At 41.3% G+C, this 17,058-nt stretch overlaps 1 protein-coding gene across 4 annotated transcripts in view; it reads left to right on the forward strand.

Moving 5' to 3' along the window:
• The window catches only part of LOC6536119 (homeotic protein antennapedia), a 102,941-nt gene that overhangs the window by 12,507 nt on the left and 73,376 nt on the right, over nt 1–17,058 (forward strand). For all 4 annotated transcript variants that reach the window (XM_015192085.2, XM_039375313.1, XM_015192088.2 and 1 more), the window contains exon 2: nt 15,774–15,861. The gene's annotated coding sequence lies outside the window, so the exon portion shown is untranslated. The remainder of the gene's footprint in view (nt 1–15,773; nt 15,862–17,058) is intronic.

Here is a 17,058-nt window from a genome sequence, read left to right on the forward strand (position 1 = left end):
CCGACATCGGATGTCTTGTAGGAAAAGCGGCATATTTATGGTGCGGCCATATTATGAATACACCCAAGAGACATTTCTCTTCTTCGCACCCGGCTTAGATGCAATTCGGGAAATAGGAAAACTCACGAAGATGCTGACTGAGATGGGTGCATCGCACTGAAAGCCGAAACGAAATTGAAAAGGAAATCTAAAAATAAGGGGAAGGTGGAGTTTTTGGGTTGGAAAACGCGAACGCATGCAGCGTACGGGAAATTCTTGATCAACCATAAATCTTGGCCCCACAGCCATCCATCTATCTCGCTTGGCGCGTTCCGCGTGCAGCGCCAAAAAGTTGTTTTCTATGCTGAATCGGTTTGATCCCCGCGTTTTCCGTGGCTTCGCCTCCTTGTTGTTTTTCTACAAAATTACATTTTTCGAAAATAAAACATTCTTCTTTGTCGTCTCGTCTGGCTCTTCTGTTGGCCTCTACTTTTGGCCGCCGGGTCACTTGCTTTTTAGTAGTTGGTTAAAAAGTGAAAATAAAAACACGTCTGTTTTCTTCACTGCTGCCTAATGAGTTTTGTTGGAAAACTGTCTTGGGAATTAGTATTAATTTATTGTGATTTCAAATGGTTTAGTTATACAAGATTTGTATATGCTTGCTATCGGTCCACTACGAGGTAATGTACCTAAAATGCTGTTTACATTTTTGAAGAAACCGAATACTCATTCAAGATACTCCCATTCCCATTCAGCAGCTTCTGCGAAAAACCTTCGCTTAAAGGTCGAATATTAAGAGCTCAAGTTCGTTTCATGTTTTGGCTCATAATTAATAAATCATGTCAGCGTCAGGCGCCGAGTAGAGGGGGGAGTGGGTTAGGGGGGTGTGGAGCCGGGCCAGGAATTAAATGTGTCAAATGCAAACACGCAGAGAAGTCGGAGCCAAGGAAAACCAAGGAGCAGAGCCGGATTCGCAGTCAGAAGGCCCGATTCTGGCAGCAGGAAATGTCAAGAGCGAAGTAAACCCAACACGAAAACAAAACGCAGTCTGGAGGCATTTCCCCCGCTTCGATTTCGTTTTCAGTGGCAGCTAGGTTTTCCATTAGCTGGGTGGTTGAGGGGGCGGAGTTTTTGGGGGAGTGGCAAACTGAAGGCTCGCACGCACCACCCATCGGGAAAATAAGCGGGAAAATCGCTGCCATAGTCGAGCTTATGCGTCCTTTTAATAAATTAAATTAAAGTCGCATGAGAATCGTCTTATTTACCTGCTGAAGTCTGGGTAACTAATGCCAAAAATGTTCCAAATATGCAAATACATAGCGAAAAGAGTGGGAGCCTTTGTGCGAGCGGGACTGTTGCTGGGTAAGAGTGTTTTGGCAGTGGGAAATGATAAACGGCGTGGTAATATAAAAAATGGCAAAAACAGCGGGCAGTCAAATAAAACAAAAACCAAAAACAAACAACAAAAGTTGTTCAGAGAATGACATATATATATATGTATATGGCCAACGGAATGGGTCCGAACAAAGAATATATATATCTATGTATGTACGAGTATATATACAATATCGGGCTGGCAAAAAGGCGGAAACTTTTTTCAACTTTTTTGGTCAACGCCGCGGCAGAAAATGGAAAAATGGGCGCCGCAGAATAAAAACAAGCAAAATAAGAGGGAAAATCCGACCAACGAGCAAAGCAACATTTTCCACTTGCTAACCAATTTTCGGTCTAGATATTTTGCCATTTTCCGTATCTCTGGCTATATCCCCACACCCCCCTGCTTTCAGCGCTATCTTCCCATCCTCGTTTGTCCGATTGTGTTACGCAATGTTTTTCCCGAAAAACCTTCTTGGAAAAAATGAGCGACACACACCCAGTGACCCTAATTTTCAGTCCTTAGAGAACCAGCAAATACCACGGCCACGGCCAAATCCATCCGAAGAACCAGCGAACCCACCCTGAACTTTGGGTCCACCCTAGCGGCCCCACTCTTTGTTTTAATTTCATTTATGGCTTCCGTTTTGCCTACTTTTCGGTGACTTTTCGCCCGAGTCCTGCGATTCAGCTTTTGTGATTTTCGTCGTTATTCAAATGGCGTCAGCCTAAAGTTGGGAACTTCATTTAAATTTATTTTCCGTAGTAGTAGCTTTGTAGTTTACAAAGCGCTGAGTTTCTGGGCTATAATTAATAAGGTTTCCGAGATGAGGTCTTTGAAAAGGACTTAAATTCATGCCATGTGCAGTCAGCGAATTGGGTGAAATATATCATTAAATATAAATATATTAAATATAACATTTTTAAAGTATTTTCTGCGTGTACTATTATCTGCTGGGTATTATCAACGACCCATCGCCAGTTCCATGCATGAATGCAGCGCATAAATGAGTAAAACCATGTGCTGGATGAAGTTAGAAGTTCCGTGAGCAGTCCTTCTATTTGGAACCCTAGCCCCAGGGTTGCTCCTTGGCGGGCTTTGCATTCAAACTGTCTGTGATAAGATTGCCTGTATTTGGGTCCGATAAGTCAGGGAATGGTGATAGTAGCAACGAGTCAGAAAATGAGGACGAGAACGAGGACTCAGTCAACATGCGCTTCCTTCCGGCTGTTTTCGCGGCTGGTTTTTTGCTGCCCTCGGGGGCAAACAGAAGGCTCGTGCAACTGACACGCGTTTCGCATAGTTTGGCCAACAATGCCGAGGGTTGGAGGACACCCAGCTATATCGAAGATGTCTGCGCAGCAGTCCTGCGATATCTCATTTTTATAATTAAAACACTTGGGCCCAGGACATGTGCACTGCCCCCGGGTTCACTTCAGCAGCATTCCGTTTGGCATTCCTTGGAAGCGCCCTACCGAAGCCAAGGCGCTCTCTCTGTCTGCCCCATTTGGCCGTCTCTTTCGCCGAGGGTGATATTTATCAGCTGGCAGGCGAGTGTGTGGTCCTGCTGGCCCGTATCCTGGTATCCTGGCCAACAATCTACGACCATCTGATTGGGGTAGTTGAACCGAACTGCAAATGTTGCGTCGAAAGACAAGGAATACATACAATGCGAATTGTCCTTGAGAAAATGCTCAATTTTTAAATAAATACTTCCTAATTGTAATTTTTAATTACATTAAACAAATATATTAGTTTAAAAGAATAAATAAGAAAAAAATATATATAAAACTTATAGATTTATTGTTTGAAGGTAGGCGCTTCATAATATTCCTCTTTTGATAAGGAAAGAAAACAAATTTTTAATATTTGAATTTATTAATTCGTTAAATAATTTCTCTTTAATAATACACACTCGATTAATATACGAAATACACGAATATTGGTAGAATTTTAATTACCCATAGATTGTATTTGATTAATTGAACAACCAGAGTCATAAATTAGGTAGTTTATTATTTTTGCATAAATCAATAGTTTGGTTAAAAGTTATAATTAATAAATCACTGCTGTTATCTGCTCTCGTTTCAGGTGAGTTCTGTTCACAAGTATCTGCCACTAATGATTTGCCAAGCAATTATCAAAATATATATGTATATATTTAAAAGTAAATAAAAAACGAATGCAGGCTGAGAAGAAAAAGTTTTTGGCGACCCAACAAAAAAAGTGCACGTCAGAAAACTTTGCCATCAAAAATGAATTTATGAACGCAGTTAATGGGTAAGTTTGAGCCGCCTTTGGGCCAACAGCAAAAGCGACTGGGCAGAAGCCAAAAGCCAACGGCAACCTAAGGCAAACCAACTTGTTCTTAGGCCAAAGCGAACGTCAGCCGACCGACCGAGTTTATTAATTTAAAAAGGAAATTCTCGTTTAGTCACCTTTTGATTTAAGTTCGTACAATGGCAAAGTGCAGTTACACCTGGAAGGCTTAAAAGGGGTGAAAAGGAAGGGGCTTTATAGCTTGGCTAGTAGGTTGTCCTCGCTAAAGAGGATATATATGCATATGCGAATGAAACGGGAAAGTCCTAAAGCTAACGGGTGAATTTAACGTTTTGGCTCTTGTTATGCACAGTAATTAAAGACTTTGGCTTATGATATATTAAATAAAAAGATGTTGTCATAAAATAATTCATAAATGCATTGAATTATCATGAGTTTGTTTTGTCTTTTGTAGAAGTGAGCACCAGTAAAATTATTTTCACAGTCATGATTTTCTCTAGTATCTATTTTGAATTGTAAATTGTTTCTACTTTTTTTTCAATACTGTATTGGCAATCAAAGATATTAGCTTTCTTTTACAAGAAACTAACTATTTTTATGCCACTGTGGCCCTCTGTTTCTTTCCATTCGGGTGCATATATTTTCAAAAATACACCCAAGCATGTATATTTTTGTATACCCCCCATTTACTTTCCAATTCCTCCTGAAAACCTCCTCTGTTTCGGTTGCGTTGAAAATGAAATGTTCTCGATTTTGTTGCTGGTGACGATGTCCAGAGAAGAGGGAAGTGAAAAACTCTGCCGCAACGTGGGCCCCAGTCCCAGTCCCAGCCATAGTCCATAGTTTTGTTTTGTTTTGGTTTTTGTTGTGTTGTGTTGTTTTGGGTTGCTGGTGTTTTGGTTTTGTATTTTTTCCGTGCAGCGAGTTCATTCAAACTCATTCAGTCACTCGTGCAGTTTTCTGGCTGCCAGACCAGAGCCATTTAAATATGCAAAAAGTTCGCACTGAATGCAGCAGAAATGAGTCGGCCACCCCCGCAGGACTCCCCATTTCCTCGACAATCATGCGCAAAATACGGAGAGCTCTCCGTATTTTCACCCCCCAGACAGGGGCGTTGGGTGGTAGTTCGGTGGTAGTTCGGTGGCAGTTGGGAAAAGTTGTTGCACCCCCGCAGATTGCATGCAAATTGGTTAAAGTGTGAATTTATGTGAGAAATATTGTTTGCTCTTGTTTGCGCACATTTGCACTAACACTCGAAAGACACGACAAAATGATTTAGCTGCCTATGCAAATTGAAGTCAACTGGCTGACTGACATTTGATTCAAGCAGTTTATTATTTGTGGTTGAGTTGTGCGACGCATTTGCCTTTTCAAAAAGTAATTATGATTTTAAAAATAATTAAAGGCTTTGGCGGCAGTCGTAAATCTCTCACATTTAATATGCTTTCATATTTATGCGCTTAAAAATGCCATATCAAATGCATATTTTCGCTTGTGTGTGCAGTGCCATAAACACTCAATTAACGATTTTTAAAATTAATTTTTCATACATTTCTGCACTCTGCATTTCCTCATTTTCCACAGGCTGTTTTTTTCTTGCCACGGCCAAATTAACAGAAAATAAAACGAGAATGGAAATTTTGTGCAGTTCACTTCACGCCGCTCTGCTTTTCCCGCTGCCCCTGTGCATTTCTGTGTGCGGAAAATGCGTTTAATTTATGGCCTGGTCCTGGTCAGAGGACTCGAACCTGAGGACTCGAACTCCTCTCTGCGAAATGCGTGTGTCCGAAAAATTGCCGATTCCCAAGTCCAAGTCCCCCGGTCCATATATATTTTGCAACTGGCGCCAATGCAAATGCATTGCCTGCACTCACAAGATGGGGGAATTCTCGGCGAGAGCACTGACCTTTTTTGACATTTCAGTGAATAAGATAAATTCATTTTCAGGGCGAGCAATATTTTCGCTAACTTTTGGGATATCTTTTACTAGACTACTTAGAATATTGGCTTTCGTTTTAATACACATTATTTGGTGTCCAATAAAAAGGAAACTACTAAGAAATAAAATACAATTTTATTTGTTAAATGCCCATCTATTTACCGATCTATTAACCATCCATGCTCTAAATAATCCTTATATCACATCCTCATTCAACTTTACCCAGTTCAGCACTTTGCCAGACAAGTTTTGGAGGGGTCTTCCATGAATTAAAAATGCAACACAAATTGCATTTGGCACCTGGGCAACCCCTCTACTTGCCCCTTTCCACAAAAACAAAAGAAACGGAAGTGGCAGACGAGTGAGCTAGTGAAAAGTTGTTGATAAACAAAGCTATTCCATGGGTTAAAGACATGGGAAACACAGCAATCGAGGGGTTTGCTTGCCCGCACAATTGAATTAGTCAGTGCAGCAAAATGCCAAGTACAGTGAGTGCAACAAAACGAGGCACAGTCCGCGGACACGCTACATCGCATCAAAGTCTCGGTTTGCTTCAAGGTGTTGGCGTGTGGCCGAAAAAACAACACAAAATTGCATTTTTAATTAAGTGCGGCTCACAGGTGCTAAATAGCCATGTCCCTTTTTGGACATGCAACTCCCATTCGCAGATTGTTGCTCGAGCATTTATCGAGGTGTTGCAGCCCTTACATAAAATGAAAATGAACAAGCTACGGCTGACTTGGGGGTGTAGTTGATTCAATCTGAAGGTTTTTATGTATTTTGTTTTTTACTTTACTTTTACTTTAAAGAACCACTGCTTGGAGTAATAATATGGGCTTCCTTATTATTTGAAAATGTGAATACTTGGTGAATATTTTATTTCTATACGCTTCAACAGAGCTTCTTCTCGTTTAAGTTTTATTAACTGTCACGCACAGTGTTTCCCACAAAGTGTGTAACACTTGTACTGATTTTTTGTATAGTCTGTCACATATTCAGCAATTTTCCACTTCACATTACAGACGTAAATAAAAAGATGCAACGGAAAACGTGCGGGGGAAAAAAAAAGCACTGCAATCTCAGAGCCCGGGACATCCAATTCTCGCCTGAAAGGGGGTATAAAAAAAAAGGGCAAGCTACGCTGTTTGCCCCCGCTCATCCAACACCTTTTGGGGTTGAGTGGCTCAGGCACTGTCGCATCCACACTCACAGCCACCTCGTCATCCGTAGCCACAGCGTCAACATTACGAACCTTCCCACAGCAGCTGCTGCTGCAAAACCCCCACTAAACAGAGCCGTATGCCTGGACTTTTTATGGGGGGTTCAAGTTTCTTGTTTCTTGAGTCTGTGCATTACCTTTCAAGAACTCTTATAAAAGTTATTTGTAACAAAATGATGCCTATATTTGTTAAATTAAATTTGTTTAGCTTAGGTCAGCAGGCTGTGTTATGGAACGCCACAAACTATTATCCGGAATTCCCCTTCTTCCACGCCTCTGCCTTTTTCGCAATCTTTTCCCTGAAAATGCCACATCTCCACCTCTCGAACTGTGGGCATAATAAATAATTGCAACGGCGGCAAACATTTCGCATTGCACTTTCTGCAACCAAAGCGAAAAAGGCAGCAACAATTGCGCGGGACAGCACCCGCTTGCACTTCCCTCCCACATTTTCGTACGCCGGGTCCTGCCCACTTTGCCCCCGCATTTCCCACCTCCGCAACCTCCGCGGTCCCCGCGCTCCACTCTGCACCCCCACAAATTGCCGCTGGCCAGAGCAACTGTGCAACAGAATGAAGAGATTTTTATCGGCGATTCTCACTGATTTCATGGCAAATAAATCGCTCATTTTCGCTTAATTGGAAAATTATGGCTTTTTCGGCTTGTACGGAGCACTGGTTGGTCAACGGGCAAGGGGTAAGCGGCAAGCGGCGGGGGAATCGTAGATGGCGATCCGCGTGTGTGTGATTTGCATGCATGTGAGTGGGGAAATGTTGCATGCTCCGCACATGCTTAAATTTAATGGTGAAAATTGTACACCATTTGTGTTCTCTGTAAAGAGAGAACCATTCTCAAAACGTTGTTCTTCATTGCAGTTGAAAATGTTGCTTCATTTGTATATAATATTGTGTTTTTTTAGGTGCGTTATGAAAGTTTCTTCTGCTTAACGTGTCGGCTTATAGCTATTTCATTTGAACCCTATTCATTGGGAATGGAAATGACTTCATTTAAACGCAATATTTGAGTTAGTAATTTTTGAAAATTTACCTACAATATTTAATAAAATATGTAGCATTTTTACCCAATTCCATTCAAGCATGGGAAAAGTTCCAATTTAACACGGTGTCGTCTCAGCGATGATTTATGAGCTGAAAAAAGAAGGGCGCAGGGAAAAAAGCCAAAACACAGCGGCCACGCCAACGCCAGCTTGCCTCCGATCCACCCCCACTCTTGCCACTCCTGCCACTATCCATCCCCCACCTATTAAGTCCCCCTCGCCGTCCATGGAAACGTAGCACATGTGTCGCTGGCTCGAATTTTCCACCACCGCCATTGTCTGCACGGGTCGGTATCGCTTGGGTCGCACTAAGCGACGGCAGCATCAAAATCAGGCTGCGGTATCATGGCCGCCTCCGTTATCGTTATATAACCAACCCCGCAGACGACTTATACACACACACACACACACACACATGTACACAGGACAGCTGGCAAGCTGGCAGGAGCCAAAGGGAAGAGGCGAATGGCTGCCGTTGATGCTCCTGCATCGCCACATGTTGTCAAGCGACGGGCCAAAGGATTTGTCGACCTCTGCGGTCTCAAATTTCAATATCGCCCACGGACACGCACACAACTCCACTTGAGACCCTTTTTGTGGAACGGATAAGGGAGTGTTGGGTGGTGAAAAGGGGGGCAAGGGGCTAGGGATCTTCCGGAAGATGAAACTCGTGGCGGGCAGGCTAAGCGATTTATAAGTGCGGGGTCCGCAAATCATATTGTTCAGTAGTTTCTTAGAAAAATTCAAAACAATATATTCAAAATGATCGAAGTGATAAACAAATCAATAAAGTATTAAAATGGGTTTTAAAATTAGTTTAGTTACCAACGCAGAGAGTTCACGGAAATGAAAAAAACTTAATTATACCATCAATTTATTTTTATTTTAATAAATTAGAAACTAAAAAAAGTATTAGTTTTGGATTTTGTTTCTTCTACCATGATCAGTCGCCAAAAAGTATGGAATTTGCACACATCACAATCGGATGATTATAGAGTTTATATATGATATTATATATATAAACTGTTATAAAACTGTCATTACGTTGAAGATTCCGGTGATTCATTCAGCATATGATTTATTCAATTTAGGTATAATAGAATTTTATGCACGGTGGTCAAAGAAGTTAGTTCCGCGTTAAACTCACTCATTTCACCCCCAATTCGCATCGCTGAACAAAGGGACTTAGCTCGCGCCCAATTCCAAGCCGAAATCCCGCCCAGTCCTGTCATAATATAATAAAAATGAAGTTAACCTTTAAACAAGTTGCACCTCTCAGCCAACGACCGGGATTGCCATGCTCAGATATATATAAGTATCTGTGTGAGGGAGAGTCCTTCCTTGGCATGCATGTCTGTGTAAAGTCCGCAGTGGCCGAGTGTCTTTGTGAGAGAGTGCGCGTGCATGTGCGACTATGATTAATTACTTTTGCATACATTTACATACAAATTTGTTGCCACATTGTCTGCCTCGGCCATCGCGCACCCACCCCTCTGCCCTTTGAGCTACCCTTTTTTCAAATGGGGTGGTTCACGGGGGTTGGGGCGACTTTCCTGCCTGCCTGCAGGGTTAATTTCATATGATATTTTTCATTTTCTGCGCAACGGGAACGGAAGGAAGTTGATTTGACAAAACTTTTTTTTCCTCTTTTGGCTGCACTCGTATTTTGCAACTCTGCTCTGATTTTATGCCTGTTGAAGCTCGATAATTGCATTTAAATAATTTATTATTTTTGGTAGTTCTGCTCGTTTAAATCTAATTTAAAGTGAAATCGAATGTTTTAAGAGGGTTCATGTGAAGTACTTAAACTCGTATTATTTTTAAAAAGCAATTACATACTATTTTGAATAAAAAATATATGTATTTATATTTTAACGAGGAGAACTCAACATTAAAAAGAAATTTTAATATATTTTAAGAAAATAAATTTAAAAAATCCCAGTTACACAGCTTAAAAAGGGAGATTAGTTGCAGGGGCGCGACCAAAGGAAACCAACTAATTTCGGTAATTAAAAACTCATATAATGTGGATACCCGAAATCTCCGTCTCCCGCTGCCTTCCAAAATTAACACGATTTTTCCACTTTGCTACCCTCGAAACACACATGTATATTCACATACATATATCAAAAAGCAGCAGGAGCTAAGCCAAAAAAAGGGTTCAAAGCCCAAAGGGAGGACGACGCAACGATGGCGCCAATGAATCCTGCGGCTTTTTTGACTTCCTTTTTCCAAGGACTGCAATCAGGCTCAGCAGCTGCCTTGCCAGTTAACCTGTCGCCCTGTCCTTTGTCTCCGACCACCTCCTTAACCCCCGCTCGCCACCCTTCGACTCACTTTGAGCGTTGTGTTTTATATAATAAATGAGCTAGGTGGGTTAAAGGCGTATTTCTGTCTAGTAAATTAGCAAAATACATGCAGGGACAGAGGCTCAAACATGTGAAAACGTATTTACTGCTGCGGCTGAAACAATAGAGCTAATACAACGGAAACTTAAAATTTAATAAATCCTTAATTTAATGCAACAAAATGTTGACATTTCGAAACGTTGCATTTTCGCTAAAAATACATTACTGAAAGTATTAAACTGACCTGAAAAGAAAAGGGTTAAAATTCCTACTTTAGAGGAGCTGTTGAATATCAAGATGGATTTTTGAGATTCTGGTGCTATTCTCCTGGCTCGGGCTGTGTGCGTGTGTGACGCCACACCTCCTTTTTCGGGCTGAAAATTCCCGGAGGAGTGAGGAGACTAATGGGTTGCCGTGTGCTCTGATTGAGTTCGGCACAAATTGCTACTCAACCGAAACCATCAACCGTACGAGCATAGAAACCTCTCCCTTCCACACATATACATACATATAAAGGTACACAATCCGCCCCTGTACGTGTGTGTGTATCTGTGAGGGGTTATCCCCAGTTGTCGCCTTGTTAAGTTTAAATAATGCTTTTTGCCATTTCCTCTATGCCAAGGTCATTCAAAATTCAAACCAAGTTTGCATATTTTCCAGCTTCACCCACACACACACCCATTCAGATATACATTTACACACACACCTAAGCATTTGGGGTCGCCCTTTCGGAATTGAGTTTGAAATATTTCCAACATTGTCTGTAAATTTCTGCCGCATCATAAGTTGAACTTAAATGAACTGGCTTCATTGAGAAGCATTTTCAGCTTGTATCCGCAACTCCTCCTCTCCTCTCCACCCACACAATCTCAATCACACCTACACCACTGCACCCACACAGAGAACCACACCACACCACACACAATCACACTCACACTCACACACAGACAGAGAAACAGTTGTCGCACATGCAATTTATGGCAAATTCCAAGTCTCAATTGGTTCCCAAAATGGAAATTGAAGTGAGACTGAGAGAAACAGAAAGAGAAAGAGAGGCGGAAAATGTTTGCAGGTTACTACCTACAAGTTAAACCTGCATATATAAATCGAGCGGAGAAAACTTAATAATGCGGGCGGAAGTTTGAACTAAGAACTTTAAAAAATGATTTCTGGAAATCTAGCATGGATTTCGATGTCAAAAATGAATAACTTATTGCACTGTGTTACAAGGACAAAAGGGTATATTAACAACACTGACATCTTAACAAAGTTGGTATATAGGTTAGTTTTTTTATATTATCACTTTCTTTTTAATTAACTAAAATTCGGCTCAGTTCCATTAGGCTACCCGCTCAACCAACATTTTAGCTTACAATCACTTGGGCAATTAATAAATCCAGATGGCTGACCTGCGATTAAACTAGTTCTACCACATAACGGCACTCTCTAAACTGAGTCACCAACCAAAAAAAAAAAGACCCGCCGAAATGGCCGCTTTTGTCTTGTGAATTTAGATTGAATCAGAAAGCGCTGACCATGAAGATGGAGTCATGTAAAGAGTTAATCACTTACCGCTGTCAGGTTGGACGGCCCTCCTGCTCCGCCGACACTTAGTCAATATTTCGCTGGTCGAGCTTTTCATCTGGACCGCTGCGGACTGGGAGCTCGGGAGAGATTCTTATCGCCTCGACCGCAATGGACAGGGCAAATTCATGGCGTGGAGCGAAAAACACGAATCATAGTCACATCATGCGCGCGCTAGACAGCCAAACAAGATATAGAAACACGAAAAAAATATAGAAAAAATGCCAGATACATCGTACTTGCGGTCCAGGTTCAGGGTCCGCAGGGGGGACTTTATCGTTGGCGCTACGACAACAAAAGGCGACCTCACCGACACATCGTTCATTTTAATTTGCACAATAACTCACATCCAACCAAAGCTAACTCGGTCTTTTTTCGCAAAATGAAAAAATAATTACCCGAGCTCAAGAGACAAAAAGCGAATGAAAAAATCCAAAAACCAAAGGTTAATTTAAATTTCAAGTCACACAAGAGACCAGAAGTTGCTGCGGCACTTTGTCCCCCCAATCTCCCCACAGCCATTCTAGATAGTGTCACGAAAATGACTAACAGGTTACTTCAGCTCAGTTCTCCATCTTTCGCCTGCTATTCATCAAAATGCAAATCTCGTTACCACAAGACCGACAGCAAAAAATATAGGATGAACGCCTGGGATTCACTGGTTGTGTTTCTTTTTTGCTAAAAAATATGTACATACATGCAAATATATAAGTACGTATGGGAGTCGAGGAGTTAGTTCCACTCGAAGATCGAGATAATCTTGGCTCGAGTTGATGATTATTGTTTATTAAGTGTCGGCTCTGTCATTAAATTAAAAGGAACTTTACAACGTTTTGGCTTCTTTTGTTATCACATATTGCAGTGTGAGGTATAGTTCTCTTCGTCGTTGTATACAATTCATTTAGAAACCTTTTTAATATTTGTTATTAAGTAGAAATCTGTTGTTATGCTTGACGATGGTGTATATGACATGGCATGCTGAACTTCTTGCTTTAAACTTATTATAGCGCTCCTTTGTATTTATTAGAACATTTTGTATTGTAGTAAAAAACGCGATTTTCGGGATCCACTGTACGCGGTCAAAATCGCGTGCTCTCAAGTTATCCTTTAAAAAATCATCACCAAATTGCTCCAATAGGTGGCGTTTTGAATTTTTACAGCTTTCTCTTTTACTTTCACAACTATTATCCTTTAGCCAGGACTAGGTCCCTTGCGCATTCCCCCTATTATCCTTTAGTCGGGACATGAACCCGTAGTGAATGTCCTTCATCCTCAGTTTGTACCGTAGTTCAGCTACAGACCGCTGGTTGGCGCTATCAGTTTTCTTCCCGTTCGGAACAGTGAAATATTTTTACATCTAAATCCAAATGAAAGTTTTCAATTATGACAGCGTACGGAACATTATTTGTAAGATTATCAATCGAGATTGGCAAACATCTGAACTGCTTTTCTTTGCATTTAGTCAGTGCAAGCTCCATCCCCCGGAATTTATTTTTAGCTACAAGTGCAAAATTGGTTTTGGGCACCGGCGACTGCGCATTCAAATGCCGCTCATTAAATGTGTCCGCGTTGTCTGCATAAATCAAACGAACGCACTCCGATTTGGGGATGGGTGGCCCACCCACGATCAGATTCAGCGATCCATCGATCGATACGGGGGTTCGACCAATTAATTAAGTATTTCGATCACAAACGGCGACTTAAGCGGCCAAAAACTATTTTCGCTGTTTAATTTTACGATGCTCTCGGTTCGGGGGAAGGCTTTTTACGGTTTTTTACGACTCTCGGCCATAAATCGCAACGAGTGCCGCTGCCGGGGGCTAAATGACAAAAATATTTATGGATGTTTTCTGATGTTGGGCGTGAGCTGGTTGTCTGATCTGTCATTCACGTGTCAGTCCGCCGATCCCCCCAGATTCCCCATCGCTGGGTGGGTTGGCCCTCCTTTGTGTGACTTTCAACAATTACGCAGCGAGCGCAAAATATTTTCGCGATCAAAACAAACGGCGCAAATAGCGCAAATATTATGCATATGAATTTGGGAACAGTTACGCCTAGGTGGTCCTCCACGCCCCTCCAATGCCATAAAATGTTTTCGAATTCCAAGGGTTTATTTGCTTCTCTATCGCTTTTATTCCAGAGTGCTACGTGCGGCAGAGCGTGTCCGCAAAAATAATTTCAAGCAACTTGCGGAAAAATTGCTCAAGACTTTTACTTGAGTGCAAAATAATTTGAAGGGGTCCATCCCCTTGAAATTCAGCTGCGATCACTTTCTTCTTCGATAACTATTTTGATTGGAAGGGGAGCAGCAGTATCATTGGCATGCTCAAGAGAAATTTGGGAATATACTGAAAAGCGGAATTCGAAAATAAATCGACAGTCTCTTTCAAAATTAGTTCAAGCTTTAGCTTTGTTTTAATCTCTAGAACCAAAGTTGATCAAAGTTCAATGTTTTTATCTAATTTTAGTCATCGATTCCTAAATCTCATCCTGAAACGGAACACTAAAAGCCAAAGCTGTGGTAATTCTTTTTACTTGCGCAATTAACAATCAGCGGACTCGAAGCCAAATCGAAGCCTGCTCATTGTTGGCACCGCAACCTTCTAAACCAGGTGCATACATGTGTCACTCCTTCTGTCGCTTTCATAAGGTCTCCCCAAATAAATATAAAAAGGAAAACACTTCGCGCTTTGAGGTCTTTGCATTTTGTACACACCGATCAAATATGTTATTATTATATCTAAACGTATATCAATAATAATTAATACAAATCCAAAGTAAATAAATATTTTGATACCGATTAAATTATGTTATGATTGTACCAATATCACACCCCCAAAACATGAGTTTCTTCTTTTTGTTTTTTTTTTTTAAATGCCATTTTCTGATATTTATTTTAGTTAATTCACTTGTCCGGCTATTTTACAATATGCAAATGCACAACATTTATTTGCAGTGCAATCAACTGCATTGAAATCGCATTATTAACGCCTGCAAGGAGTGAGCTGCAGTGCATAGTCTGGGCCATTCCATTCAATTCACTTACCAAATTGGCAGCAGCCAAGCCAAGAAGTCGGGTGTGAAAATAATCTGTTTAACGAGGGAGTTTTACAAAAGACCCGAAGATGCCACAAAAAGAGGCAGCAGCGGCCACAAAAGAGGCAACAACAAACGAGCAACAATAATGACATTTGGCGCAAATGAATGAGAAGCGGGCTCAAACACCCGTTCCTCCAGCCTTCCCCCTCCTTCTCAGTAGCTTACCGCAAAAGGATATGACAGCAGCTTCGAAGCCGAGCCTGAACCTAAGCCTGAGTCCCAAACTTATACTTTAACTGAAAATGAAACTGAACCTGACAGCCTGCCACTTGGTCTTTGGCTCTTTTGGCCGTGGTCAGCTTCCTTGTTTCTCTTGGTACTTGGGCACTTTGGCTGTTAGTGTTCTTCTTTTGCTGCCGATCGTTCCTTTTTTCCCTGCGTTCAGTGTGCGGAGCGACTCGGTGACATTAAAAGGTGGGAAAATGTCAAAAGTTGGCAACGTAGGAATCTTTTGTCTTTCAGTTGATACCCGAAATGATTGCTGTGGGATATTTTCTTCAAGTAGAAAACTTATCAATTAAATTATGAAAATCTTATGAAGTTTTAATATTAAAGCATAAGCTATAAACACAAATTGGATATTTACATTTAACGACAATTGCCCTGAATCATTTTACGTTTCCTATTTCTTGAACTAATAGCCATTTGATTTGAACCAAAATTTTAAAATTCCTTTATATATAATCTTTTAAAATTGTTTTTAAGAAGTTCCCAAAAAAATTGTTTTTATTCATTTATTTGAAAGATAAACACGAAATTTCTCTGCCACGAAATTTTACATACATATGTGCTTCCGCTACCCGACCACATGTGGCGCCACTAAGCGGAGGCGTTAATTTTCGTGCTAAACAATGAAAGCTACAACTTGAATAACCTATTTCTCTCCATTGCAGTGCAATAATGGATTAACCCAGCAGTAAATAGACAACAAAGGTGGATTACCCACATGGATAACGACAATTTAGCCGCGCATCGCAAAAGGTAGGCCGCAAATTGAATCAATTTCGCTACACAAATGTTTAACCCGCAACATTCGGGGCGCTCGCTATTAATCCTAAGTGCTTCCCGTGATATTATGCAAATCGAACATATCGCCGGGGAACGCAGGACAGAAGAAACCACGATTCGGTGTACAAATGACAGTTGGCTGTGACACAAAACAGGGACTTAAAGAAGATGTTGAGCACTCTGCAAGTTGCATGCCAACATCGGCAGCAACGACAATTTCCACTGGACAAAAGACGTTTTCATTTATTCATTGATAATGCTTTAAGAACTACAATAACAACAAGCGCAGCGGGTAGAAGAAGAGCGAAACATGCGACAAAACAACATAATTTAAATTTTGCGCATGCATCAGGTTTTCTCTCCTTCCACGAAATAAAATAACGAAGAAAACACCCGTGCAACATGTTGCCGCAACACGCCAAGAAACCCGGCAACACACCACCCCTCCTAAAAAAAACTCTTTTATTTATTCCTTTTCATGGCTCGTAATCCGGTAGCTGTTGCTTTCCTGCGCCTTTATTGTTGTTATTGTTGCTGCCTTCGATTTGCTTTGAATGAAAATGAAATTATCGCATTATTAACTATGAGGCTGGATGCTCCGTTGGGGGAAGCGCAGCGCTTAGACCTCGCAGACAAGGCCTAACAAGATGGTCTAAAAAGAGGCTGGCACTCCTCCCACCCCGAACTCCCCCTTTGTGGGTCCGTGGGTCCGTAGGTCCGCCCGACCGCATACTTAACAATAAAATGAATTGTTAATTCCCTTGCACCCTGGCACTTTCCGCCGTTTTCTCCCATTTTGCTGTTTGTGGGCTCAGCCCAAAGCGATTCTTGGCCGTTTCGAGTGCAGAATGCTTTTCTGCCTGCCTTCGCCGATGTAATGCTCAAGTGCCTTTCTTTTATCTGCGCCACAATCGCCAGTTGGCCGAGCTTCTAGATGAGTACGATGGGCGTGGTGGGGGCTAATGTGGCTAGAATTGGCACTTGAATTAATAGGGATATTTTTAGGAAATAGGTTTAAAAATGATGATAAGGCTTAGAGAAGCAATTATTAATGCCTAACCTACGTAGGTTGTCTTTTAGTTATTTGTCTCATATATTGATTGTTTTCAACATTTTAATCTATTTAAAGACAGAGTTTCTTTATTATTGTAGGCAAAATACGGTTGCATT

Source organism: Drosophila yakuba, chromosome 3R (assembly GCF_016746365.2).
Source record: "Drosophila yakuba strain Tai18E2 chromosome 3R, Prin_Dyak_Tai18E2_2.1, whole genome shotgun sequence".
NCBI lineage: Eukaryota > Metazoa > Arthropoda > Insecta > Diptera > Drosophilidae > Drosophila > Drosophila yakuba.